General features: G+C 43.4%; 1 protein-coding gene across 6 annotated transcripts in view; it reads left to right on the forward strand.

Annotated features, from left to right (window-relative positions):
- Positions 1 to 158: 158 nt before the first annotated feature.
- Positions 159 to 26,179, forward strand: part of XRCC4 (X-ray repair cross complementing 4) — a 285,182-nt gene continuing 259,161 nt past the window's right edge. For 3 of the 6 annotated variants that reach the window (XM_077817149.1, XM_077817156.1, XM_077817157.1), the window contains exon 1: positions 159 to 191. The gene's annotated coding sequence lies outside the window, so the exon portion shown is untranslated. The other 3 variants (XM_077817152.1, XM_077817151.1, XM_077817150.1) reach the window with 3 other exon arrangements.

Below are 26,179 nucleotides of genomic sequence, written 5' to 3' on the forward strand. Positions count from 1 at the left end.
GGAAGTGCCGGTACGTGACTGACAGACATCATTGAAGCCGCTGCGCGCTCTGATTGGAGGTGGCCGCCAGAGGGGGTGGGGCTAGGAGGTGCCGACTGTGTCGGCGCGCGGCAGCTGGCGGTTTTGATTGGCTGCAGCAAGGCCCCTCCTCTTCGGGACTCGGGAACGCGGAAGCGGGCTGTGGCAGTGAGGTAGGGAAGTGAGGCGCTCACGGGGCGGCAGGGGCTGGGTACTGTCCACGGGAGCGGGACGGGGAGGCCGGGCCGACTTTCTGCCTGAGCCTGCAGGCAGGCGGCCCCGGGCCCTGCTGTTGGGCTGGCCAACGAGGTCGCGTCCTGCTCGGGTCGTAGCGCTGGCGGCGCCCCCCGGGGCAGCGGAGAAACTGCGAAGCAACCGACTCACTGCGTCCGCGCTGCCGCCTTGGTCTGCCGGGGCGGGGGCATATAACTGAAGCAGGGGAAGGGCAGGGGCCTCCCAGGGGCTATCAGAGCTGTGGGGTAATGGGCACCTTTTTCTCCACCAGCGACGGGGGGATTTCTGGGGGTGGGAGCGGAGTGCCGGGGCCTTACCTCTCTCACCCCGCCTGAGCAGGGTCTAGGGGTAGCAGCGTGGGGGTAATTCCAGAAGCAATGCTTGGGTTGTGGGGCAGTGGCTGGGACGCTGTGCCCCGCTCTAGCAGGCGTGTGCGTGGTAGCATTTCAAGCCCTGGTAGGATGGTTTTTTCTTCCTTATCCTCTAGACTGGTCCATCTATGCATTGGCATAGATCAGGGGTGTGAAATACAGTAACTCCTTGCTTAACGTTGTTTCCAGCTTACATCCCTGCTCAATTACAGAACATGGTCCATTTAAAGTTGTGCAATGCTTCGCTATAACGTTGTGTGCTGCATGCTTTGTCCACAGCTGGCAGCCCCCCATTAGCTCCCCTACATACACCCCCACAGTGCCTCCTGCCCGCCTGCAGACCCCACAGATCAGCGCCTTCCCCTGCCTCCTGCCCGCAGCAATCAGCTAGCTTGCAATGTTCAGGAGGGAAGGGGGGGAGGAGCAAGGACTCCATGCACAAACCAGCTGATTGCTGCGGGGAGGGGGGAGGAGCCAGGACATAGCCTGCAGAGTAAAGGGGGGGGGGGGCTTGGAGGGAAGGGGTAGAGTGGGCGGGCCGAGGGTTGAGCCCCCCCCATGCTTGCAGAGTAAGGGAAGCTGCTGCTGCGCAACCTGCTTCTGCTAACCTACAGCACATTCAGCTTCCTTGCCTGCCTTATTGTCTCCAGCGCCAGTGAGCTGTGCCTGTGTGGGGTAAGGCAGGGGCACCTTCCAACTATAGTACTGTACTGTATGGCAAAAAAAATTTCCCTGGAGCCTAACCCCAACCATTTACATTCATTCTTATGGGGAAATTGGATGTGCTTAACATCGTTTCACTTAAAGTCGCATTTTTCAGGAACATAACTACAATGTTAAGTGAGGAGTTACTGTGTCCACATCCTTGAATGACATTGCTATGCTGACCTAGCCCCTGGGGTAGACAGTGCTAGGCTGATAGAATTCTTTTGCCTCTCTGGGAGGTGGATTAACTACAGCAGTGGGAGAACCCCTCCTGTCAGCATAAGTAGTGTCTACACTGAAGCACCACAGTTGGTAGCCCTGCTCCGTTCACTGGCTCAGATGTCTGCTTTTACGTTAACGGTATGAGTGCACTTAATGTACATGCATCAGACTTGACCTCCTTTTGCCCTCTTAAGATAAAAGCTGCTGGGATGAAGAATGAATCTCTCCTTTTTATTGTCACTGAGTAGCTGTAAATGAAGAGTTTTTCTTGCTGTTCAATGCTGGGCAAATTGTTTCTAAAGTTAACAAGCAAAGATTCATATATACAGATGCAGGTCTTTACTGGCAAATGATATTCCATTTAATTTAACAGCTGTAAACTACCATTGTAATGGAATAGTTGTCATCTTTTTATCCTCATCTGTAAGAATATATATCACCAGCTCCCATTCTCTAAATAAATATCTGCTTTTTTTTCATACATGAGAGATCTATCCTAGAACATCTTGTTGTTGTTTCACTTCAAACAGAACAAGCTATAGATACAAAATCCAAGAACTGTAATTGGGAATCATGAGATTAAAACCCCACCTGTCTCTTTGAAAAAATAGGGGCAGCTCTAATACATTTTTGTGAGCGTTTCTGATTTAAAGGATGCATCTGATTTTCCCTTGATTTGTTTTCTAATTCATAGTAGAACTGCTTGGTATCCTGTAGAAGACAAGGGAACCTGTAAAGATTTAATTTATCATGCTTTGTGCCATGACCATGATACGGTACTTAAAATATTTTCTAGTATTTGTGAACCCTTGCATGGTTACTTCTTGTTGTGTGAAGTGCGTAAAGTGAAATAATTTCTTTATAACCGTGACTCAGAAATGGAGAACTTCAGTGCTGAGGTAACGTCATCTTCTACTTGTTTTATTTAGGGTATGTCTACACTTCCCACATTACAGTGTGGCCGGAGCTCTCCTGGCGATAAAAAATAAATTCCCTGAACGAGGGTGGTAGCTTTATTGCCGGGAGCACAGCTCCCGGCAATAAAGCGCTGTCTATACTGGCACTTTTCAGTGCTAAAACTTTTGTCGTTCGGGGGGTGTTTTTTCACACCCCTGAACGACTAAAGTTTAAGTGCTGAAGATGGCATTGTAGACACAGCCTTAATGAATTCATCAACAGTGGGACTTATAGTTTTATTGTAAAATGTGATAAAGCAAGGAATTGTTTTAATGAAGCACAAAAAAGAAGGATATTTTAACAACTGGTTTGGTTTTGCAGGTATATTTAGAATGATCCTCATTGTTCACTGCTGGAAGTACATGTGACAGCAGAGTAGACTTAGAAAGAAAAAAAGAGGTAGATTCATCATCGATCAGTCGCCCCTGCTCAGGTCTTACTGCGGCTCCTGTGTGATTGCTCATTTCGTTATCTTCCTTTCTTTTATGGACATGCTACCTTGGTGGGGGGTTTTAAGTTTATGTGCCAGACTTGAGGTCAACTTGGAAATGCTTGAATAAAGATAATATTTATGTGTGTCAGGGCTACAACACGTTTTCTCACAACTAACTATTAAAAGGCACACATTAATTAAAACCTCTTAATTTTTTAATTGCTCAGTGTGCTGTTTTAGGTTGTTGGCTCCCTGAAATCATTATATGCATTAGGAAGCCTGTTAGATTATGAAATCCATAGTAACTCTTTCATCTGGCACCTGATTTTGAAGAGGGTCTACATCTACCTCCAGGGTCTTTGTAGTGGACAGGATTTAATTTGCTGCCTCACCATGAAACTGATGTGGTGTGTATTTGTTTTGTAAGCAGGTAGCTTTGATCCTCTGAGGAATTTCAGTAAGACAAGACTATATGTGTGAATGTCAGTTTTGGTGGAAGAGCTTCATCATGAATATTCTATTTACATTAAGATAACTGGATGTTGCTGTCACCACTGATCTGTTTTCTGAAAGTTTATTAAAGAACTGAACATCATTTTCCCACTTTCAAGTTTGCTGGTGCTTAAATAACTTTAAAAGCACCAGTTCAAGAATGATAGTCTTGATTTGGGACCTCTCTTTTTTAAGGTTCATACTTCAAGTGTTGGACTTCCTAGTGGCGTCAGTCTAAAGACGGTGGGAGTCTTTATGCAATACAGAATCTTGTGACAGTATTCTTCTATCACTGGAAAAAAAGGAAGAATAATTCCACCCCACCTGGATATCAGTTGATTTCCTGTGAAATGTTGCTTTAGGAAGTCAGAACATGGCAATATAATTTATAGAGATTTATGGGCCAGTGAAACAAACGTATTCAGCAGCTTTTACATTTAAACAAATAAGTTGCCCTTACAGTGCAATCTTTTTTTTCTCCCCCCCAAAGAACAACTTGGCTTTCAGTGGCAATTCACTATAACCAAAATTGCAATGCATTGAAATGATTTGGAACTTTTTTCAACATCACTAAACACAGAATTTCACTTTTAAGAGATAATCACTACTGCATACAGCTTAGAGTCTATAGGAAAAGTAGAATATTGTCTTCAGTTTAATTGGAAATTGCAGAGGAAATGTAGGTTGTAAATACCTAAACTGGAATTTGACTAGAATATTAGGCTTAACATCTCTGCTCTTGTAGATAAAGTGCCATGGGATCATTAATAACCCTGGATGCTGAGGATTTCAGTAATATCTCATTTGAAAACTGGCATCTCCAACAGCACAATGCCCCTTAGGTTGGTGCTATGGTATAGGTTTAATGCAGATTTGAAGAGTGCCACTTATGAACTACAAACACCACATCCTGCAATAGTTTTCCTCAAAGTTTTCCCATCCAAATATTCACTGTGTCTACTTAGGATGGAGACATCTGGTGAGATTGCAGTCTTTGATCCAAATGCAGGCATAAAAGATACCAGTTGCCTGTTGTTTTTTTTTGCTTTTTTTTTAAAGAGTGAAATAAACCAGTTTTAATGAGTAGTGTTTGGTTTCTGTTTTGTAATAAAAAATAAGCAGCAGAAACTCTTCTGTTAGTTGTACTGTCAAATACAGCTGAAAGTGAAGGGCTTGCTCTGTGTTCCATTTGAATTGTTTAAGCGATAGAGCATATCAATGAATTTGCTGAAAAGTATCTATAGAATAAGGTTTTAGGTTGCCGTAAAATGCACACACAATCCTGAGTAATGCGTGTCAAGTTGTACATGATGTAGTTTTTTTTAGCTCCTGGCATTTTCTTCTTCTTTCATAAAGGTTAACAGGATCTTGAGAGGGAGAAGAGCTGTTTTAGATTAATAGTAACTAAAATGAGACTCTAGTGAAAAATACCATGGTGTTTTGACATGACAGATACATGTGCATGTGCTCTAGAAAACGATTGCATATACATAAGGGCAGAACAATCATTTTGCATACTGATAAAGCAGTGCATCCTGAGACATGGTGTGGAACTCTGCAAGTTTTACATGAGCAAGTCTAAAGCTGGGAATAAGGGTGTGATTTATTTAAATCAGTTCATATTTTTATACCACATCCATCGCTAGTTTTTATTGCCTTAAAATAAGTCCTGAAATGCATAAAAAACGTGTTCATGTAGCTTGCCGCAATTTCAAATTATAATTATAAATCGATGAATAGAATATAGGGGACAAAATTTATTCTGAGCCAGAAAAAACATACTTCTGCCACTTCTGCTATAGGAATACACATGGGGTGTGTGTAAGGCTAGTAGTGTGACTACACACCTGATTAGAACTGTTTGCTTCAGACAGTGTCACTCAGTTTTATGACCAGGAGTCATGTGTGTAACATTGATTTCTCCCTTCCTCCCTTAAACTGCTTATTTCGTAGAATGACAAGATGGATGAGGTAATATCTTTTGTTGGACCAACTTCTGTTGGTGAGAGAGACAAGCTTACACAGAGCTCTTCTTCAGGTCTGAGAAACGTAATCTGTGTGTTCCACATTGTATTTAGCTGTGATAGATTGTTTAGCGTAAATAGTTGACATTTCAAGAGACCATTCAAGGTGAAGTGTCATGTTTTGTAGAATGACAAATCACAAGGCCCATGCAAATCAACACCCAGTGTCAGTAGCATGGTATTCTATGAATGACATAAATAGCTGGTGTTCCTGTCTCAGATAGGGTTTTGATGAGAATGTTAAAGGCACAATGGAGATTGTGATGGCTGGATGTGCTAGTGACAGTCAGTGGCCAGCAGGTGGGACCACACGTGGCATCATTTCTTCATGAGAGTTTAATAGTGAGGTCGTAACAGTTAAAGACATCACAGATGGTGTCAGAAGATGGCAGCTGTGCTGAGGTCTGTCATAAGGTTTACTGCAAAAATAGCTAGGTGTTTCCTACCTAGCTTGGTCAACAAATTGTTGAATTCAGGACAGCTCGAAGAACAAAAATTTGCAATGACATATGGCAAGTACATTGTACGTTGATATACCATAAGAGAGAGATTCAGACAATAGCTATGCATTATTATCACAGCAGTGCAGCAATATGTATTGCAGTCTTGACTCTTGGGCACAATACAATACCTCAGCATATATAGGGGCACAGAACTATATGTCAAAGAAGGTTGCAATGACATGTTTAATGGCTGTATGAATGATGCTGTTTGGAACAGCAGATGCCATATTCCTTACAACATTAGGTAGGCCTTTTCCCAATAGAAAATGCTATTCAAATATGTCTGAGACTTTCTAGCACATGTGCACACAGGTAGTAGCCAGATATGCTATACATCAGTTTGTGCAGTTTCCAAAGGGATATGATATATAATAAATACGCTTCTAGTGCACCCCTCATAGTAGTATTTCAGTACCAGGCATAAAGTCTCAAAGGGCTGGATTTCTCAGCTGTTTAGGTGCCTAAAAATGAAGATAGGTGCCCAGTGAGATTCTGAAAATGTCACAGGTACCTGTGCTATCTTCAGACGTCTAAATACCTTGAAAAATCTGGCCCGAAGGCATTATATTGCTTCAGACCTCATAATTTGAACAAAGCACCTAGAGTGTTGGACATTGTTTAACAGAGGATTGAAACAAGAGTGATGACTTACCTATCCTCTGTTTGTCAGAGGGTGGAGATGGATTTCAGGAGAGAGATCACTAGATCATTACCTGTTAGGTTCACTCCCTCTGGGGCACCTGGCATTGGCTGCTGTCGGTACACAGGATACTGGGCTGGATGGACCTTTGGTCTGACCCAGTATGGCCTCTCTTATGTTCTCTTAAATGAACAACCTTGACCATTGCATTTCATTTTGTTCCATTGTATCCACTACTGTGCTATATCTGTGTATCCATGATGTGAGCCTCACTGGATCATACATCATTCTGTCTGGATGCCTTCTCATAGCATACACGTGTTTCTGTGCCATTTGGATGTGACTGACTTTTGATGGTTGTATTTGCATCTGTTCTGAGTGGCAGATTCTAAGTAAGACATTAACTAAAATGTACTCCTTAACCTATATTTTGTGGGTATTGAACCTCATAAGCCTAATCTGTCAAACTAGTAAAGAAATTTCAATTTAAATTACTTTCCTTGAGGGATTTTTCTGGCATGTGGGAAATAGATGCCAGATCTTGCTATTGGCCAATGAGAGTTTTGCATGAATAAGGGGAACAAGATTTAGCCAGATTCAGGGATGTCCTACTTCTGGAAAGGTAGGTAAAATCAGCTAAATTTATGCACAAATTCTGTCTTGAGCTGGTATGAATATCTGTGCGGGTAATAAGGTTCAGTTGACTTCCTCAGCTGTACATCTGGCAAAGAATGGACCATGGTAGTTGTAGTTACTAGGAAAAAGATAGAAGAATAAAATAAAGCACATAAATAAGGACTAATCATGCCCTAGACTATGTCCCACTACACAACTAGGTTAGAAGGCTATTTCTAAAATAGACAATAATGGTATCACAAGCCATATATTTAAACAGCTTCAGCATGCTCTTTGAAGTCCAGTGCAGACCATCCCAAAGAGCATCATTGTAGAAGAAAAAAAAATAGAGTAAAGCAATTTAGCAGAAAGGCACATTACTTTTTGAAAACTCTGAATCTTTTGTTACATTATCTTTCAAATTGTTTTTGCCTTTTAGGAAAAAGGTTAAAATTATCTGAAAAGGTAGAAAATTTTGCACTAAAAAAGTTCTGTTCCTTACTCTGATACTGATTTTTGTGGCCTTGTGCAAGTTACTTAGCTTCTCCCCACTCCCTCCCCATCCCCCAACTCTGCAATTGAGACAATATGTAGTTTTGTAAAGTGTTTTTTTGGGTTCCTTGGAGGAAAGGCCCTGTGTGTGCAAAGATTATTCCTAGAATTAAATGTTAAAGCTATTACTATGATATAGGCCTTTTTTCCTTTTGTCGTAAGTGAGATACTACTGGATTATTTGTAACAGCAAATTGATGTGAGTTTAGGAGACATTCAAAAGAGAATTATTAAAAAGTTACTGTAGTTTGCTAATATAACGCAATAGGTTTTAAGGAATATTAACTCAACATGAGGAGATAACTTCTGACTTACACAATAAAGTATTTTCATCAAATGAATAAGCAGAGACCACCAAGGTTACTCCCTTCAGAGACGTCCTAGTAACCTTACAAAAGATTGTTTGATAAAAGGTACTGAGGGATTGAAAGTTTTGGGAATTATATCATTGGAATAATACAAACAATCCTACATCTGCTACACAGACTTGTAGATGAGTTTTCAGTCTAGCATTGTGTGAATGGGTGTCCTCAAACAGACCAGATGGATAGATCAGAGATGGGGGGAGGATGAAGGGGGAAGTCTGATCTTTAGCTGTAATTGGTTCACTCACACAATGACAGCGGGAATGATAACTTTGCATAAGGACAAAAATTTAGCCAAATCATTTGTTTATATCAGAAGAAAAAAATTAATGTAAGAGTAAAGTGAGGCTGTCTATCGTATCACAAGCTGCATTTGTTTTTACAAATAAGGCAAATAATTATGAAAGGGATTGTTTGTTTATATGTCTACAAAAGGATCTTACAGGCCACTGTTTTCAATATAGTAACTGGACAGGATAGAGGGAGCACAGGGGTTTCTATATGCAGTCAGCTGTGTTCAGCTTATGGGGGAAGTTTTTTAGTGAATCTTTTCTAAGGTTTTTGTATCTGGACAAATTAAAACAATTTAGAAAGTTGCTAGAAGCAAATTATATTGTGTGGATTTATATTAAATTTCACCACATGAAAATTAATCTTGAAATAAAAAAGTAATATTGGGAGTATTACTTAAAATGCCCATGGATGCAATGAGGACTGTCTGGGCTGAAGCATTAATTTCAATGAGAGACATGGATGCACATCAGAGAGCAAAATTTGTCACTTGCTTCTCCTTTCTCCCTCCCTCCCTCTCCCAATATCATCAACATTTTTTTCACTGGAGTACCACTAGGATAGATGGCAAAGAGAATTCTCAAGACAGGAGACTCAGTTTTGGTAGCCTCTTGAACACACCTTTAGAGAGAACAAGAGAGCTTGTTTTCCCTTATCCTTAGTCAAGAAACTACATTTCTTCATGCACAGGTAAAAAAAATATATATTTTAAATATAGGAAATACCTTTCTTAGATCTTGTCTACACTAAGGATTTCATTATCACCAACCCCAAGTATTATAAAAGCATGACCCAGACCTCCAAAATCATTTGATTGATTGAATCATTTGATTCAAATCATCATTGATTTTTGAGCCTTTATGTTACACTTGAGTCATATCTTCCAGCTTTTCTCTGCAAACATGATGGCTAGAAACTTACTTTTTTTGGGTAAATGCAAACTGAGCTGCTCGTATAATCAGAGGACTCAAGGAGCTGCTGCTTTAAATACCATGAGACTAGTGATAAAATCTTGACAACTGGCAATACTGGATTTTTTCCTAAGACTTTTCCACCATGGCTTACAACATACATTATTTTAGTTGGAGTTTTATCATGATTTCGTCTGCTTGATGCAAACCAAATAAAAGTTGATTTTTAGCTTTACATGAACATGCTTAACAATGCAGTGGGCAATGCATAACACTAGAGAGCTATATAGTATTAATAACATTTGAAACGTCATGGTAGGGTAGTAACTGCAAACTAAACAGGAATTGATTGCACAGATTAAAAAATTGTTTTTTCTGTGTATGGTATATTTAGTGCTTAAGTGAGGAGTACACTGAAAATTAAGGACCCAGTCTTGAAAACACTGAGGCCTTGTCTAGGCTATGATTTAAGGTGTGACGTTAGCACGTTAGTTAACTAACCCAATAATGTCACACCTTAAATCCTAGCCTAGATGAAGCATTACATGGTCTTTACCATGAATGTTCCCATTGAAGAGAATGACTCTGCTTGCTCAAGAATGGGCCCTAATACTATTAAAAAGTGAAGATTGCTGAGAATAAAGCAATATAGGTAGTAGCAATTAAACAGAATTTTTTAAAGGGATTATAGCACCTATGTGGTAATAGAGTTCCTGGTTCAGTTTAAAATTAGTTTAGTTTCAAACATTCCATGGTTGGTCGCTATTTTGAATTATTTTACTTTCTTGATAAAATGCTTAGAAGGCCTGACCAGGTTCAGCGCTCTGCTGCATAGACTTTGTACAGCTATACAGATATGTTCCCTGCCCTACAGAGTTTACAGTCCAAGGCTCCAGTTCTGCAGATGTTTAACTGCATGCAGTATGAAAAGTTCAGTTGAAAACAATGGGGCTATTCACTGTGTCCAAAGTTAAGGATATGCATAAGGTTTGCAGGATCAGGGCCTAAAATAACCTCTTGTGTTTACGTCTCAAATTACATAAGATAATGTGTTTTTTCCCTCCCATAGTGCATGTCTGTGAGGGGAGTAGGAGTAGGTGTGTAACTACTATTTTTTTAATTAAAATCTTGTTTTCACGTTAATAAAATTTTCCCAAGAACCTTCCAACCTCTCTCTTTCCTTGGGTAACTGGCAAAGTGTTCAAGAGCCAAAATACTTAAATCCTATACTAGAGTATTAACCATCTTGTTGTTTCCTATCTATTGGTTTAACTCAACTCACTATCTTAAATGACACACACACTCTCTTGTCTTCTTTAGATATCTTTATGTTGCTCTTGAGCGTTTTCAGGATGTCCTTGTAACACATTGACTTACCGAACTGGACTCTTAAAGTAGTAACATTCAAAGGATTAATGCTTACTTTTTTGCTTTTATGGGATAGACTTTCTGGTCTTTGAATAACCCAAGTATATCAGACCTCACCTCTAAGCAAGACAGATTAACAGTTGTGTTATTACAAATTCATTAATTTAAAATCAGAAACACAGCTGAAGAATATTGAATGATCACCAAAGCTAGGTTAGTTACTGACTTGTAACCCAAATGTAAACATAAAATCAATATTATAGAAGTTTATCCCTCTTCATACTTATAGTATCATTAGTTGGAGCAGTGGGAAAATAGGCTACGTTGTCTTTCTGTAGTTTTATCTTTTTTACAGAATCTACGCTTTCCTTCACTTTTTTAAAATACCCATTCCTAATAATTACTTGTTGTGGAAAGAGTCTTTTGTACATGAGATTTTGCTAGGTTAATATAATACAATGTAATGGAAAAAGTCTCTCCATAAAAACTGTAACAGCAGGAAAAGTATGAAGTAGATCACCTATTCAGTTCAGTCAGGTGTTAAAGTCTAGCTAATTCTATTTAAAGTGTAGCTAGGACCATTTAAATGTACAGCAGTCTGAGAAAATAAACCTGAGTAGAAGAATTTTAAAAAACCAAACACATCCTTCACTGCTGTTAGATCATACCCCATTCCGTCTTTATTCTCTGTCTCTTGTCTTGCTTTCTCACCCTCCCCCAGACTTTTCTTTCTTCCATACATTTTCAGGTATGTCTGTACAACAAAGGTGTGATTGTAAACAGAAAGGCATACCTACACTGCTTTAAATCTATCCAGCACGGGTAATGAAGAGGTGGGGGCAGAGGGTTCTGCTCAGCTAGTAATCCTAGTACAAGCCTTCCAGAGACCCTTGGTATGAACTTGGATTGCTAGCCTGTGCTGAAGTCATTAGCTAGATTAAAGATAGCATGGGTATACCTACCCACACTACAATCACACTTTTGTTTTATTGTATAGATATACCCATAGTCCTTTGTCTCATCTCCCCCCAGACTAAGGCTTGGCTACATTAGTTTTTGCACTAGCGTAGTTACACCGTGCAAACTCTAGTGTAGATTCACTGCTTCACAGTATTTAAAAGAAAAAAAGAAAACAGCCACCAAAAAACTTACACCAGTCTGTCTAGATGACAAACATTGTTTTAAAACCAGGGTCAGCTGCACCATCGTAAGTCAATTTTTAGTGTGTACGCTAGGGGTTTGCACTGGTGTAGCTATGCCAGTGCACAAAACCCAATGCAGACAAGGCCTTACACACGGGCTTCCTTTTTTCCACCCTGTGCCTTGGCACAATTGAGTGCTTATTTCTGATGAGAGGAGATAAGAAGTGTTGTAATTTACTGGTGCCTCTGGTGACTCAGCAGTGTTAGCCTTGCAAGTTCTGTTTAAGGGCTTGCCTAGGTAGAACTGTTCAGGCCACACTGCTTCTGAAAGAGAACATTTACACAGCATGTATGCTTTTAATTACTTGTCTTAATTTCACAGCTTTAGTTAGTTTGCCTTAACTCTCCTGAGTGTTGCTGTGTAGACGAGCCCTAAGAATAGGTATAGCAGTTACATCTTAGAGAAATCTGTATGGTTGGTTGTGGTGCAGTTATTTTTAGAAACCAATCCTGCATTAATAAATGCGGTTGACCGCATCAGTCAATCATCTGACTGCATCTTATCTACTGTCTATGGTTTATAATCATGCAAGAAACAAAATCATTTCATGGTGTCAAAACATTACTGTGCTCAGGCTGGGTCACTGTCTGTACATCGTGGTGAAGTAGTTGAACTGCTTGTAGGCTCATAACTTTCAGGACAGCCCAGAGTCTGACTCCAATTGTATCTGATTATACGCAGGGTAGGGGCAGCTTTTGAAGTCTTATCTGGAGGTGGGATTAGGGTTGCCAGGCATCCAGTTTTTGACTGGAACGCCTGGTTGAAAAGGGACCCAGGTTGCTCTGGTCAGCACCACTGACCAGGCTGTTACAAGTCTGGTTGGCGGTGCAGCAGGGCTAAGGCAGTCTCCCTGCCTGTCCTGGCTCTGCGTAGCTCCCAGAAGCGGCTGTCAGATCTCTGTGGCCTCTAGGCGCAGTGGCGATCAGGGAAGCTTCGGCTCCACAGCTCCTATTGGCCAGGAACTGCAGACACAGAGCTGCCTGGCCGCCCTGGCACCTAGGAGACAGACATGTTGGCCGCTTCTGGGAGTCGTGCAGAGCCAGGGCAGGCAGGGAGCCTGCATTAGCCCTGCTGTGACGCCAACTGGGAACCCCCTGAGGTAAGCGCTGCTTGACTGGAGCCTGCACCCTGAACCCACTCCTGCACCCCAACCTCTGGCCCCAGGTTGGAACCCCCTCCTGCACCCTAACTCCCTCCCAGAGCCCACACCCCAACCCTCTGCCCCAGCCCTGAGCTCCCTCCCTCACCCAGACTCCCTCCTGGACCCTGCAACCCCTCCCACATCCCAGCCCCCAGTACTGAGCCCCTTCCTGCCCCCCAAACCTCTCATTCCTCTGCCCCACCCCAGAGCCTGCCCCCCCCAGCCAGCCTTCACTCCCTCCCAACCCCTGCCCCAGCTCTGAGCCCGCTCCCACACTCCAAACCTCTCAGCTCCAGCCTGGAGCCCTCTCCTGCACTGATTAACCTCTCATCCCCTACCCCACCCCAGAGCCTACACCCCCAGCTGGAGCCCTCACCCCCTCCTGCACCCCAACCCCCGGTCCCAGCCCAGTGAAAGTTTAGGGGGACAGGGGGAGAGCGAGTGACTGGGCGGGGGGGGGGAGGGGGATGGAGTGAGGGGGGGGCTCAGAGAAGGGGTGGAGCCTCGGGTAGGGGGTGGGGCAAGGATGTTTGGTTTTGTGCATAGAAAGTTGGCAACCGTAGCTGGGATCACCAGAAGGCCTTGCTGGTAGGGAAAGGGCTAGGACATAGCACCAGGTCTGTTGAAACTGTTCCCTTTAAACCCATGTGCACTCAGCACTGCAGCGTGCTGACAGCTTTACCAGCTCAGGCCTTGTCTACACCACGGTTTCGTGAGCAAAATAGCGGAGATGTACACACTGCAATGCTACTTTTGTCGGCAAAATAAAACCACCTTGACAAGAGGCATAAAACTTTTTGTGGCAAAGTTAAAACAACAAAGTGTCAGTGTAGATGCTGCTGTTCATTATGTCGCTATAACAGGCCTTCCCCAGTATCCCACAATGCCTGCTGTGACTGCTCTGCTCACTGTTTTGAACTTTGCTGCCCTGCAGGCACAGGCATGTTACACAGGCATGCACCCTTCCCCTTTCAGAGCTCTTGGAAGTTCTGACAACTGAGTATGTCACTCCACTCTGGCAGCAAAATGCAAATCATTAAGGTGGAATCCTGCTTTCTGGCACTCAGGCTGCTGCTGCGAGGCGGGGACTGCTGTGATGTGCAGAGACAGGAAGAGAAGCGGGGGCTGATGTTGGGGTTGGTGGCCCTCTCGGCACCGGATTAACTTTTTGTGAGCCTAGTGCCAATCATATTTGTGGGCCCACATTGGGGAAGTAGGGCATGTGATGGGGGGCGCAGAGCGAGGAGCCGGTTGGAGGCAATGAGGCAGATCGCAGGCCCAGCACAAGGGCACTGTTTACAAACCCACAACTGCTAGATGTACACTGGCCCGCCCAGCCTTGCGCTACCAGCATGCCCCTTCCACACTGCCCCCTGTCCAGTGCCCTGCCCTTATGCCCAGCACACGCTCACCCAAAGATTTCCCACAGATCCCTATGCCCAATGCCCCCAGACCTGCTTTGCCCAGCACCCCCTGCCCAGAGACTCCTCCCGCTGACCTCCCACCACAACTGCACAGCACCCTGCACACCATACCCCCTGCCCAGCTCCCCCACCCACAGATCCCTTACTGTCCAGCACCCCCTTCACAGTCTCACCATCACACCTGTACAGCGCCCCATATTTCTGAGGGAATTCTGCATCAAATTCTGTGCATAGAATTTTAAAATTCTGCAATTTTCTGTTTTTACAATAAATAAATGTGGAAGCTCCACCATGGCAGTGGGGAGCACTGGCTGAATGGAGGTGGGAGAATACCCTTCAGCCTCCTCTCCTCTCCCCCGCCCCCCCACTTCGGGACAGGGACTTGGCAGTGAGGCTGAACCTGACCCTGACGCAGCACAAGGGCCATGCCTGTCACAGAAACACCCTGGGGTCCTGCCCCTTTTGCGCCAGGCACACCAGATGTGGGCAGGGAGGCTTAGTCTGGCAGCAGGATCCAAGTGCAGAGGGACTTAGTGTGTGGGGATCCAGATGGGGGCAAGAGGGTCTGTGTTGGGCAGTCTGGTTGCAGACAGCTCAGTGGGGGATCTGGATGCACAGGGAGGTTCCAGGTGCAGGGGCAATGGGAGTCTGCAGGTGGGACCAAGTGAAAGTGATTGGAGCTCAGCGGGGAGAGGGTCTGGGTACAGAGGAGGTGGGGTTCATTTTGGTGGGTGTAGGTGGTTGGGGCTCAGTGAGGAGTGTGTTTGGGGTGGCTCGTTGGGGTGGTACAGATGCAGGGGAGGTGGGGCTTGTGAGGGTTTGATAGGGCTGCTTAATGGGGGAGCCCCAGCTGCTGCCAAGGGGATCCACATGCTGGGCCCCTGCTTTCCCCGTGCCCCCGCTTTCCCCATCCCCTTCTCTTCCCCACCCCATGTCCCTTCCCCACCACTCCATCTCCTCCCCATCCCACCCTCTTCCTTCCCCACTGCCTCTTTCCCCCTGACTCTACTTCCCCCTTCCCCATCCCATGCCTCTTTCCCACCACTCCATCTCCTCCCTAGGCTTGGGGGGCAAGGCGGAAACCACCCCGCAGCATGAGCCGATGGAGCAGGCTGGGGCTGGGTCGCTTGGTGATTGCAGGGTGGTCCCGATCCCGCACTCATGGTGTGGCGGGAATTGGAGTGACCTGGCCCCAGCCTGCTTCGCTCTGCTCCCCTGGCTCCTAGCCTTGGGACTGGGGGGCAATGGGGAACTGCCCCCCAGCAGTTCGGAGTGGGCTGGGCCACTCCACTTTGTACCGCCTGGTAAGCGTAGGGAGCGCCCGACCCCTCCTGCAGTTGCCCAGGACGTTGCTCAGGAGAAGGGGTGGGGTGGGGGTGGGGATGGGGCGGAGCCTGAGTGGGAAGAAGCAGGGTGGGGGAGGAGCAGGGGCGAGGGCAGCCTTTCTGGCTGGTTCAGCCAGCCGGGGGATCGAGCTGGCCTTCTGACTCTGGACCTGGCGCCATGGTAAACCTGGTACTGGGCCCTCCCTCCCCCTGTCTCAGGACTGGTTGATTCTGACTGCTGTGTGAACTTAGAGACAGCATGCCGACACACTCACTCTTCCCCAACACCAACACTTCCCTAATACACACTGTCTCTCACGTACACACTCCCCACCCCCCACATTCCCTGTCACACACTCTCCCCCACACACTTCAGTGGAAAAGCAGCTGGCAATCTAGTAGGATGCCCATGGAACGATGGGATTGAGAAACCTGCATCATGTGACACTACCTGCTGCATGAGGCATTGCAAACCCTTCCCAAAGCACCCTGCAGCCAGTTGCACAGTGGAATAGCTGCTAGTGTGGATGCGCTCTGCTGACACAAGGAGCACAGTGACAGGTTTCAGAGTAGCAGCCGTGTTAGTCTGTATCCACAAAAAGAACAGGAGTACTTGTGGCACCTTAGAGACGAACACGTTTATTTGAGCATAAGCTTTCGTGAGCTACAGCCCACTTCATTGGATGCATAGAATGGAACATACAGTAAGAAGATACATACATACATACATACATACATACAGAGAAGGTGGAAGTTGCCATAGGAACTGTAAGAGGCTAATTAATTAAGATGAGCTGTTATCAGCAGGAGAAAAAAACTTCTGTAGTGATAATCAAGATGGCCCATTTAGACAGTTGACAAGAAGGTGTGAGGATACTTAACATGGGGAAATAGATTCAATATATGTAATGACCCAGCCACTCCCAGTCTCTATTCAGACCCAAGTTAATGTTATCTAGTTTGCATATTAATTCAAGCTCAGCAGTTTCTCCTTGGAGTCTGTTTTTGAAGCTTTTCTGTTGCAAAATTGCCACCCTTAAGTCTTTCACTGAGTGGCCAGAGAGGTTGAAGTGTTCTCCTACTGGTTTTTGAATGTTATGATTCCTGATGTCAGATTTGTGTCCATTTATTCTTTTGTGTAGAGACTGTCCGGTTTGGCCAATGTACATGGCAGAGGGGCATTGCTGGCACATGATGGTATATATCACATTGGTAGATGTGCAGGTGCATAGTGTGGACATGCAACAGTGGTTTAATTAAAGCAGTGGCTGTACGTCAGCATAACTTTTGTCGACAAAACTCCGTAGTGTAGACAAGGCCTGAGTCAGCTAGTGTTAGCCGGGGTTTACAAAAACTGGGACAAAAAGCTTTTTGGTAATGTTGAATGCACTGCAAACGTTTAACTAATGTCCAGGAAGAATGATATCTGCACTCTACTTTTCAAGGCTCAGTAAATATCCTTTCAGCGTCCAGTAGTATAAGGTTAGTGATATATTGAATAGTTCAGTTTTAGGGCAAAAATCACAGAAAAGTTAATTGAACTTTTTGCAGCTTTTCATTTTTCTTTATTCAGTACATACATAGTAAAAGCACATATAAAAGAACTGTGCACTAATGACTGCAAGGCCTTTTTCTAAATAAGTAATTTGCTAACAGTTAAATACTATAAACAGGTTTCAGAGTAACAGCCGTGTTAGTCTGTATTCGCAAAAAGAAAAGGAGTACTTGTGGCACCTTAGAGACTAACCAATTTATTTGAGCATGAGCTTTCGTGAGCTACAGCTCACTTCATCGGATGCATCTGATGAAGTGAGCTGTAGCTCACGAAAGCTCATGCTCAAATAAATTGGTTAGTCTCTAAGGTGCCACAAGTCCTCCTTTTCTTTATACTATAAACAGATACTGATAAGACTTTGCTTGACAAAACATACTTTACAATAATATCCAATTAATTTAGTGATAGAGATGCATGCCATCTGGTTTTAGAAAGACTCTAAAATGCAAGTTTAGGAGGTGCTACTCTAACATGATTTTACTTGTATAATATATGAGGTCTCTAAAATGTTATGGAAAAGTGGCAAAATTGCCTTTTTTAAAAGAAAAATGCAAACTAATAAAAATCCCTCCCGATTTTCTCACCTTTTTCTGCTCAATTTTCTATGCTATCATCTCTTTACTGGTCACATAATATACGTGAAAACAGTGACCTTGTCATTAAACAAACACTTTCAGAACTAGATGCCAGTGCTCAATATAATTGCCTTGTTTAGAGATTGGAAAGGATAAATTATTATAACTCACAGCTGATAGAATATTGAAGCAATCTTGTGCTATGCTTTCCTAATGAGTACCTAGCCACCCTCTCTGTTCAAGAAAAATAGCAGTTTTCATTTGATATGCCCGTGCTGTGTCTTTGATACAATTGTTGGACTGCAACTTTCTTTTCACTGCAGTGTAATCCAACATACCTTAATGCTTGTAAAGAAAAACTAATATTGAAGAGCCAACTTCCTTAAATACTACCCCTTGCTTGGTATCCAGTGTCTGGGGGGATTAAAAGTTTCTTCTTTTTTTTTTTTATAAAAAAAGCTTTGAAAGTGTCAGAAAAATTAATCAGCAAAACAGTGAGCTGACATTTACTGAAAAACAGTGAGTTGCATGCAGAGCTTTAACAAAGATTGAAAATTTATACAAATGTCTTATTTTTCCTGAAGCCCCTCTTCTCTCCCCTCTTCATCTCCTCCCCTTCCCCCCTTTCCAGTGCGCACAATAAGTAGACATCAAGTTGACCAGATCTGAGGTACCAGCAGTATGGCACAGGAACAGAGACTCCCCTTTGGCTGTTTTAATTGATACTGCAGAGGCCTGATCCAATACCCACTGAAGTGAATGATATTATGGTATAAGGCCCCATTCCTGCCTGCACTGTGTGCCACAAGGGCAGGCCCCTATACGTACACAGAGCCCCACTGAAATCAGTGCTCATTGCAGAATTGGGGCATTAATGCTCTATTGGACTCAAATCTTGCTGATTAATGTATTAGGTGACAAACCAGACAAACTTCTGCCAGCCATGAGATTCTTAATTTCTTTATCATACGTAAGTCTATCACGTTTGTTGCCATTTTGCAAAGCACATGAATATCACAGCTAAAGTTCTATACAAATAATTTTTCCGTGTAGGCTGTATAAAGCAAAATTAGTACGTTAAAGTAGCAAATACGTTTTATTGGAAAAATCAGTGGCAATCTCTTCCAGTTTCTAAAGGTAAAATGGAAAGAAAACTATAACAAAGCTGAGGGAGAGTGTGTGTGTGTGTAAAATACAGGTATGCTTTTCAAAGCAGATGCCTTAGGAAACCATTTAGTAAGATAAAACAGTCTAAAATCCAGGCTTATTTTATTTATTATTAGGGCTGTCAATTAATCACAGTTAATTCAAGCGATTAACTCAATTACAAAAATTAATTGCAGTTTTAATCGTGCTATTAATAGAATACCATTTATTTAAATATTCTTGGATGTTTTCTAAATTTTCAGATGTATTGATTTCACTTGCAACACAGAATAAAAGTACAGCAGATTACTTGTTATACTTTTTGCGGTTCAAGGACTTGCATTGAAAACTTCCCCCATTTTCTTCTTGGTGACCCTAGGTGTCGTGATATCAGTCTCCTGAGGGTAACAGAGGTGGTAGTGGAGCAGATGTTGCAAGCATCTGGGTACAGACCTGGTCCTTGTGCTGTGTGCTGCAATGATGCCAGCAGAGTTAATACTGGAGTGGCATGGGAAAGTGTCCTACTGTGGTAGAAGAGATAAGGCAGCCCTTTCCAGAAAGCTTCTGCAAAGGATTGTAGAGTACCTCTATGAAAGCTTCCTAGAGATCTCCATGGAGGATTCCAGGGCCATCCCCATGGAACAGTCGTTTTGGGAGAGCACCCTCTGCATAGCTGGAGTGGCCACGGGGAAGCAGATACCCACTATACCTCCTTTTTTGTTCATATCATACATAAAAAATAATAGCATGTAACCCCTAAAGTTTGATTGGAAATGTGTACTCACCAGAGGTGCCTTTGATCACACTTGGTCGCTACCTGGTCCTTTGAAGGGATGGGCTCCAGGGTTAAAAGCAGTTCTTGGCTGTTGGGGAGAATGGATCCTCCGCTTGCCTGCCTTCCATTCTCCTTCTCCTCTTCCTCTTCCGTGTCAACAATGTTCTCCTTGTTGTTGCCCAAGGTGGCCCGGGATTCCTGGGAGGTATCCATGCTGCCTTTTGGGTTAGTGGTGGGGTTGCCACCGAGAATCGCATGCAGCTCCTCGTAAAAGCGACATATCTGTGGGGCAGAACCAGAACAACCGTTTGCCTCCCTTGTCTTCTGGTATTCTTGCCAAAGCTCCTTTATTTTCATGTGGCACTGCTCAATGTCCCTGATGTAGCCCTTCTCCCTCATGCCATGCGTGATGTTGGCATAGATGTCAGTGTTTCTTCTGCTGGATCAGAGCTCTGCCTGCACACACTCTCTTCCCCACTCAGCAATAAGATTCACCACCTCCTGTGTACTCCATGCTGGAGCGTGTTTGTGGCCTTGAGTCTCCATGATCAGCTGTGCTGGTGAGCTCTCCACGCTGATCGAACAGGAAATGAAAATTCCAAAGTTCACAGAGCTTTAGCAGGGGAGGAGCTGTTTCCTGTGTACCTGGCTGCTGTGCAGTGGAGTTGAAAGTGCTCTTCAGAGCAGTCAGAGTGGAGCACTGTGGGACACCCTACTGGAGGCCAATTCATTCAAATTACACAATGCAGTGTCTACACTATCCCCATGTCGACCCGTGGATGTCGAATCAAGTGCTATGCTTCTTGCAGAGGTGGAGTACAGAAGCCAACTTTACAGGCAACTTAGGTCGACAGAAGGGTCTCAGTAGTGTAGACATATTATTAGATGGACTTAACATGGCTTCCGTTGACCTAACTTTGTAGTGTAGATGAGGCCTTAGGGTATGTCTACACTGCATTGCTAACCTACATCTGTGGGCCCTGGGCTTGTGGATGCAGTGTTTCCGGGCTTGTGCTTGAGAGTCCACACTGCATTGTAAACTCAGTCTTACTGTTGCTGGCCTCAGGTCTTTCAGCTATGCTAATGTGTCCATACTGCACTGCAGACCTTCTGACTTGGGTCTGCTGCTTGGACCCGAATCAAAGCAGGACTCATGCTCTGAGCTATGCTCTACCAGCCTGCTAGGACCTGAATCCTTAGTGTTTTCTGACCTGAGTCAGACTGAGTTGTGTGTTGATGGAAGGGGGCTTGGGCTCAAACCTGAGTCAGAGCTTGGACTTAGTGTGCAGTGTAGACGTACCCTTTGAATTCTAAGGTCCATTGAAAGTCAGGCTCTTTAGGTGCTTTTGCACATGTTATTCTTTGAAAAAGCTGGCGTCTCCTTAATTTGATGTCTGGCAGATGAAGAATGCCATTTGCAGTCAGCCAGCACCGTGCTTGACAATGGTATTAGAATCTAATAGATTCAACCAGATTTGATACTTTTTCTCCTCCCCTCTTTTTATCCATTCTCTTCTTCCCCTTGCCTTTTCCAACCTCTAAATCTCTCCTCCTTTTCTCTCCTGCTCTTCTGCTACCTCTTAGGGCTTATCACACATACTTAGTCTTGGAAAGATTAGATTTTTATTGGTAAATGTTGGTAAACATTGATTTCCACACACACACACATTGATGAAAAAATATTTCCAATGATAATTGAAGTTTACAGATAGACAAAGTAAGAAAAATGCTGTTTAGAACTTACTAGTTTTTGTGTAAGGATATTTACTTTGTATATTTTGACATTTGATGTTGACAGTTTGTGTTTTAAAAGTTATAAAGCTTTAACTTTTTGAATCTCAACATCTACTGTCATTCAATAATTGTCTGACCCCAGAACTTTGCACAACTGTAAAAATTTAAATTGACAAAGAAAAAGCTTAACAATAAACATTATTATCCACCAAAATCATATATAAAAAAAGAATTCTACCAAGCCTACACACAAGCACTTGATCAGGTCTGACGATAACATTTCATCCAGTAGAAAGCTGTGTTTGGGAAGCCAAATAAACACAGAAGAAAACATAGCATACTATTAATACATAATTAGTACTGTTTAATTTTCCAAAGTCTGTTCAATTTTTTAATCTTTATAACACCTCTTTGGGCATGGGGAAATGGAGGAGTGTTCCAGTGCCATGGAGGGATTGTCAGAAATGTGACTAGATCTCAGGAATTCGTGGCTTCAGCCCTTGCCTTTCTCAGTCTATGCTATATGCAGGCTTAATAGATCTGTATGACAGAGCTTCCCCTTTACTTTTCCTGTTAATACAATACAGCACTGTTTCCTTTTTTTTTCTCATTTCCTAAAAATCATCCTTTCAGATTTTGTCTTTTTAGGGGTATTATAGGGGAATAATCACTCTTTTTAAGCTTGTAAGGCAGCCAAATTGTTCTCTAATGAAGTAACTGCTTTTGTTTTTCATCTACAAAGATTTCAGTTGTATGAACTGACTTAATTTTACTCTCTTTCCAGGTAGTCAGAATTTACTTAACGTATTCTATTTCTGGGACAAACTTCCAGAATTTGTGTTTTGAGTGATACCCACAAGCTTACCAGTGCAGCTAGGCTGCTGTAAGATTGCTCATGTAGCCTCTCTAATCCGATGGAAGAGAGCTCTGCCATTGACATAATAAAACCACCTCTGCGGGCATCGGTAGCTATGTCCGTGGGAGAAGCTTTCCTGCTGACAGAGTGCTGTGAACACTACCACTTATGCCAGCAAAATTTATGTTGCTTTGCGCAGTGTTTTTTCACACCCTTGAGCAACATAAATTTTGCCGAGATAAGGTAGTGTGGACATGGCCTTAGATTTGTATATAAATTTGTCTGGGCTAATTTAGGATACAGCAGCTGGCAATTGGGCAATCCGTCTAAAAATACCTTGTATTCATATTCCCTGTTCCTCACTCAGTCACCAGGGAAGAGCCGCGGCCATTTAGCTGCTACTTGGGACCAGCTGGCTGGACTCTGATCTAAGTACTCCTTTTCTATGTGCTTTCTGTTCCTGTAGTGCCTTCCTGGCAGATCTGTCTTTTTCCTCTGGAGAATGAAATCTGGGAAGAGTACTTTAAAGGGCTTCTCCTTCTGGGAGTGTGGGAAGAAGGGCTTGTCTACATGGGAGTAATACCCTTATAATTACACCAATATAACTATAGTGGTTTAATTTCACCATGTGGACCCTTTCCGGAATAAGAATGTCTTTTTTGGTTTAGCTTGAGCTGCTTCCAAAATGCCTAAAGTAAATTCAAAAAACCATCCTCATATCCTGGAAGAAGTGTCCACAAGGAGAGTTATCCAAGTCTGACTGTAGTTCTTTAAATTCACACCCTGTCTTATGCTTGTATAATTTCTTTGTTTAGACAAGCCCTAAGAGGGGAATTGGGCAGATTCAGCCAATTGTTTGGCTCCCACCTATCTATCCAGCAGTATCTGAGTGGGATGGACCTGATGCTTCAAAGCGAAGAGAGAAGCAGCAGGATGACCTTGCCTCCAGGCTGCAGGGATGATCAAAGCCTGGGTGGTAAAGTTCCCATTGGCTGGAGTGCTGGACTGGCTGTGGTTTGCACTGCTTCCCCCTATTTTATCTTCCCCTGGTGACTGCAGCATTCTGTTTCTGAAGAGAGAAGGTTGCTTTAGTTTTTTGCAATATCTGCTGTGATACAAAATGTCTGTATGCTGTCTACCTCAAGGGTGTGAAGCACTGATCCTTTCTTAATAATGAGGAATGGGGTTGTTTGATCTTTCCCCAGTACTTCTGCTGGCTGCAGGGGGGAAGGTTGCGGGGGGGGGAGGTGGATGGGAATTGGCCTGCTCCCCTTTCCCTAAAGCATCTAAAAAGTTTCACATTCCACAGCTGGGTTAACTTCTGCTATCTTTCCCTCAGATTGTGTCTGAGGGCTTGTCTACACTTACAGGACTGCAGTGGTGCAGCTATGCCACTCTAGCGTTTAGTGAAGACACTACATATGCTAACAGGAGAGGTGATAATTATGGGTGATAATTATGTCGATGGGAGAAGCCCTCCCATGGACATAGCGCGATGGTCAGGGATTTTCCACACCCCTGGGTGACATAGTTATACCGACATAAGTTTGTTGTGCAGACCAGGGCTGAGAAGGAGCTCTTTTGAGGCAGAGGAGGGGCTCCCTAGTAGCCCCTCAAAAGCCCTGGAAATATTTGTTTTAAATAGGCCCATTTTAGGCTGTAACTGATGTTGACTCTCCCTTGATTACAGAATGTGGGTCAGTGTTATAGAAACACTTGTACAAAGATTGTGGTATGAGTATTGCAGATTTTCAAGAAGTTTTCTATTTTGTAATTGACTTCATCTGACTCTTAAACCCATGATCAATCCCACACCTCCCCCCACGTGACTAGGACCATTGCACTACACAGGCATGCTCTCACTACTCCTACCCTAAAGAGAGGAGGAGCAACAAAGAACTGTGGAGGCAATACAATCTTTATCAGGGTTACTGAACCCTTATTTAGGGGAAATTGCTGTTTAGAAAATTAGAAATCTGGTATAGGAAATTTTGCATATCATGTTAGCTCATGAAGTCTGATATTTTGGTTTTGGCTTATGCCTCATATTTCAAGGGAAGGTAAAAAAACAAAATACTTTACCTGGACAGTTGTGCAAAACTGTGTGTGTGTTTATGATCCCTCAGTGACCCATCTGATAATAGCTGGTACTATCTAAGGCCATTGGCGGATTAGCCACTGGGCCTATGGGCACATGCCCATGGGCCCTGGTCAGTTGGGGGCTCCTGGAAAAATGGGCACCCCTGTGTCCCAACCTGCTCCACCCAAGTAGAAAATTGGAAATGGGGTCAGGGCATGGAGACTTGCCCCTGCCCCGTCCTCCCTCCCCCCACCTGGTACTCCTGGGGGAAGTGGGGTCGGGGTGCGGGGGCTTGCTGCACTCCTGCCGGGGAGTGGGGGAACCCCCTGCACCCTGACCCTGTTCCCTGCCAGGAGTACTTGGGGGGGGGGGGAGGGGGAAAGAAGGGCTAGTCCCTGTGCCCTGACCGCATTTTCCTGGCAGCAGCGTGGGAAGGGGGGGACGAAGGGGTGGGGAGGAGCCCCCACTTGCTTTGGCCCAGGGCCCCACAAATCCCTAATCTGCCTCTGTCTAAAGCTTCAATCCTGCAGTTGCATCCAGGTAGGCAGACTCTTGGGCTTGCACAGAACACCATTAAAGTAATTCTGTTGATACAGATTAACTTGCAGAATCAAAGCCTTAGATGGTAGCAATCAAATCTTCTGCTAGGTTAGTAAATCGTTCAGCCAACATTTTATCTCGTTTGACTCTTACTCTTTTTATTTGCAGAGGTGTTTTAAATTGACTAATCAAGAAACCCTTTGCTCTTTTAATATGGAACCGTGTAAAAATGAGGGACTGTTCAGTTTTGACTAAGTTCAGTATAATTTGAAATCTATCAATTAAATCTATCAAATCTATCAATCTATCAATTCTTTTAGTCTAAAGAATAAGGAATCTTGGCATTTAAAATCTCTTCTTTGGTTGTGAAAAGTATGTTTCAATTCCACTTGAAGGTCTGTAATTGGAGCTGAAGAGAGTTTCAAACAGAACCAATATCCTGCCTGAAAGCATGAAGGGCTTGTTTTGTGAGAGATGATACTTCAAGAATGCTCTACTCTTATTGACACTTATAGGCCCAGCCACTTTACATGAAGTAAGAATTTCCTCTTGCTTTAGGCTAATAATATCTTAAACTGTTTGCTAATGACATGGGGAAGTTTTGTAAATCAATTGAGATATTGTAATTACAGATTTTTTGTTATGCCTTTGTTCTGCTTCTTCATTTAAAACCTTATATTCTATTCATCACCTCTAGTTTAACATGGAAGAAATAAGCTTTGATTAAAAGCAGTAGAAATACTTGTGCTGCAAAATCATAAAAACCCTTCTTTCTGTCAGAAGACCAGCATGACACAAATAAATGATTATTGCAAGCAATCGACATGCTTTTCTTTCCTGGTTTAAATGCCAAAGAGTGTATTTATAAATGTATGTTGTATTCCCTTTATTGTGGCTTCTCTTCCTCTCGTGGTAAACCACTCAGTAGGGTTTCTCACCTCCCCCATTTCAGATCCAGGCTCTCATTTTCTACCATGGTCAAATTGAACTGTGACACCAGGGATCAAACTGAATTCAATAGCAGTGTGCTCTGTGTGCTAATCTTTTATTCTGAAATCACTTCAGATAGTGGCCTATTTTTCTTAACAAGAAAGCACTTAAGTTAATTGCTCTATTAGAAATGT

This window comes from Eretmochelys imbricata, chromosome 5 (genome assembly GCF_965152235.1).
Source record: "Eretmochelys imbricata isolate rEreImb1 chromosome 5, rEreImb1.hap1, whole genome shotgun sequence".
Classification (NCBI taxonomy): Eukaryota; Metazoa; Chordata; order Testudines; family Cheloniidae; genus Eretmochelys; species Eretmochelys imbricata.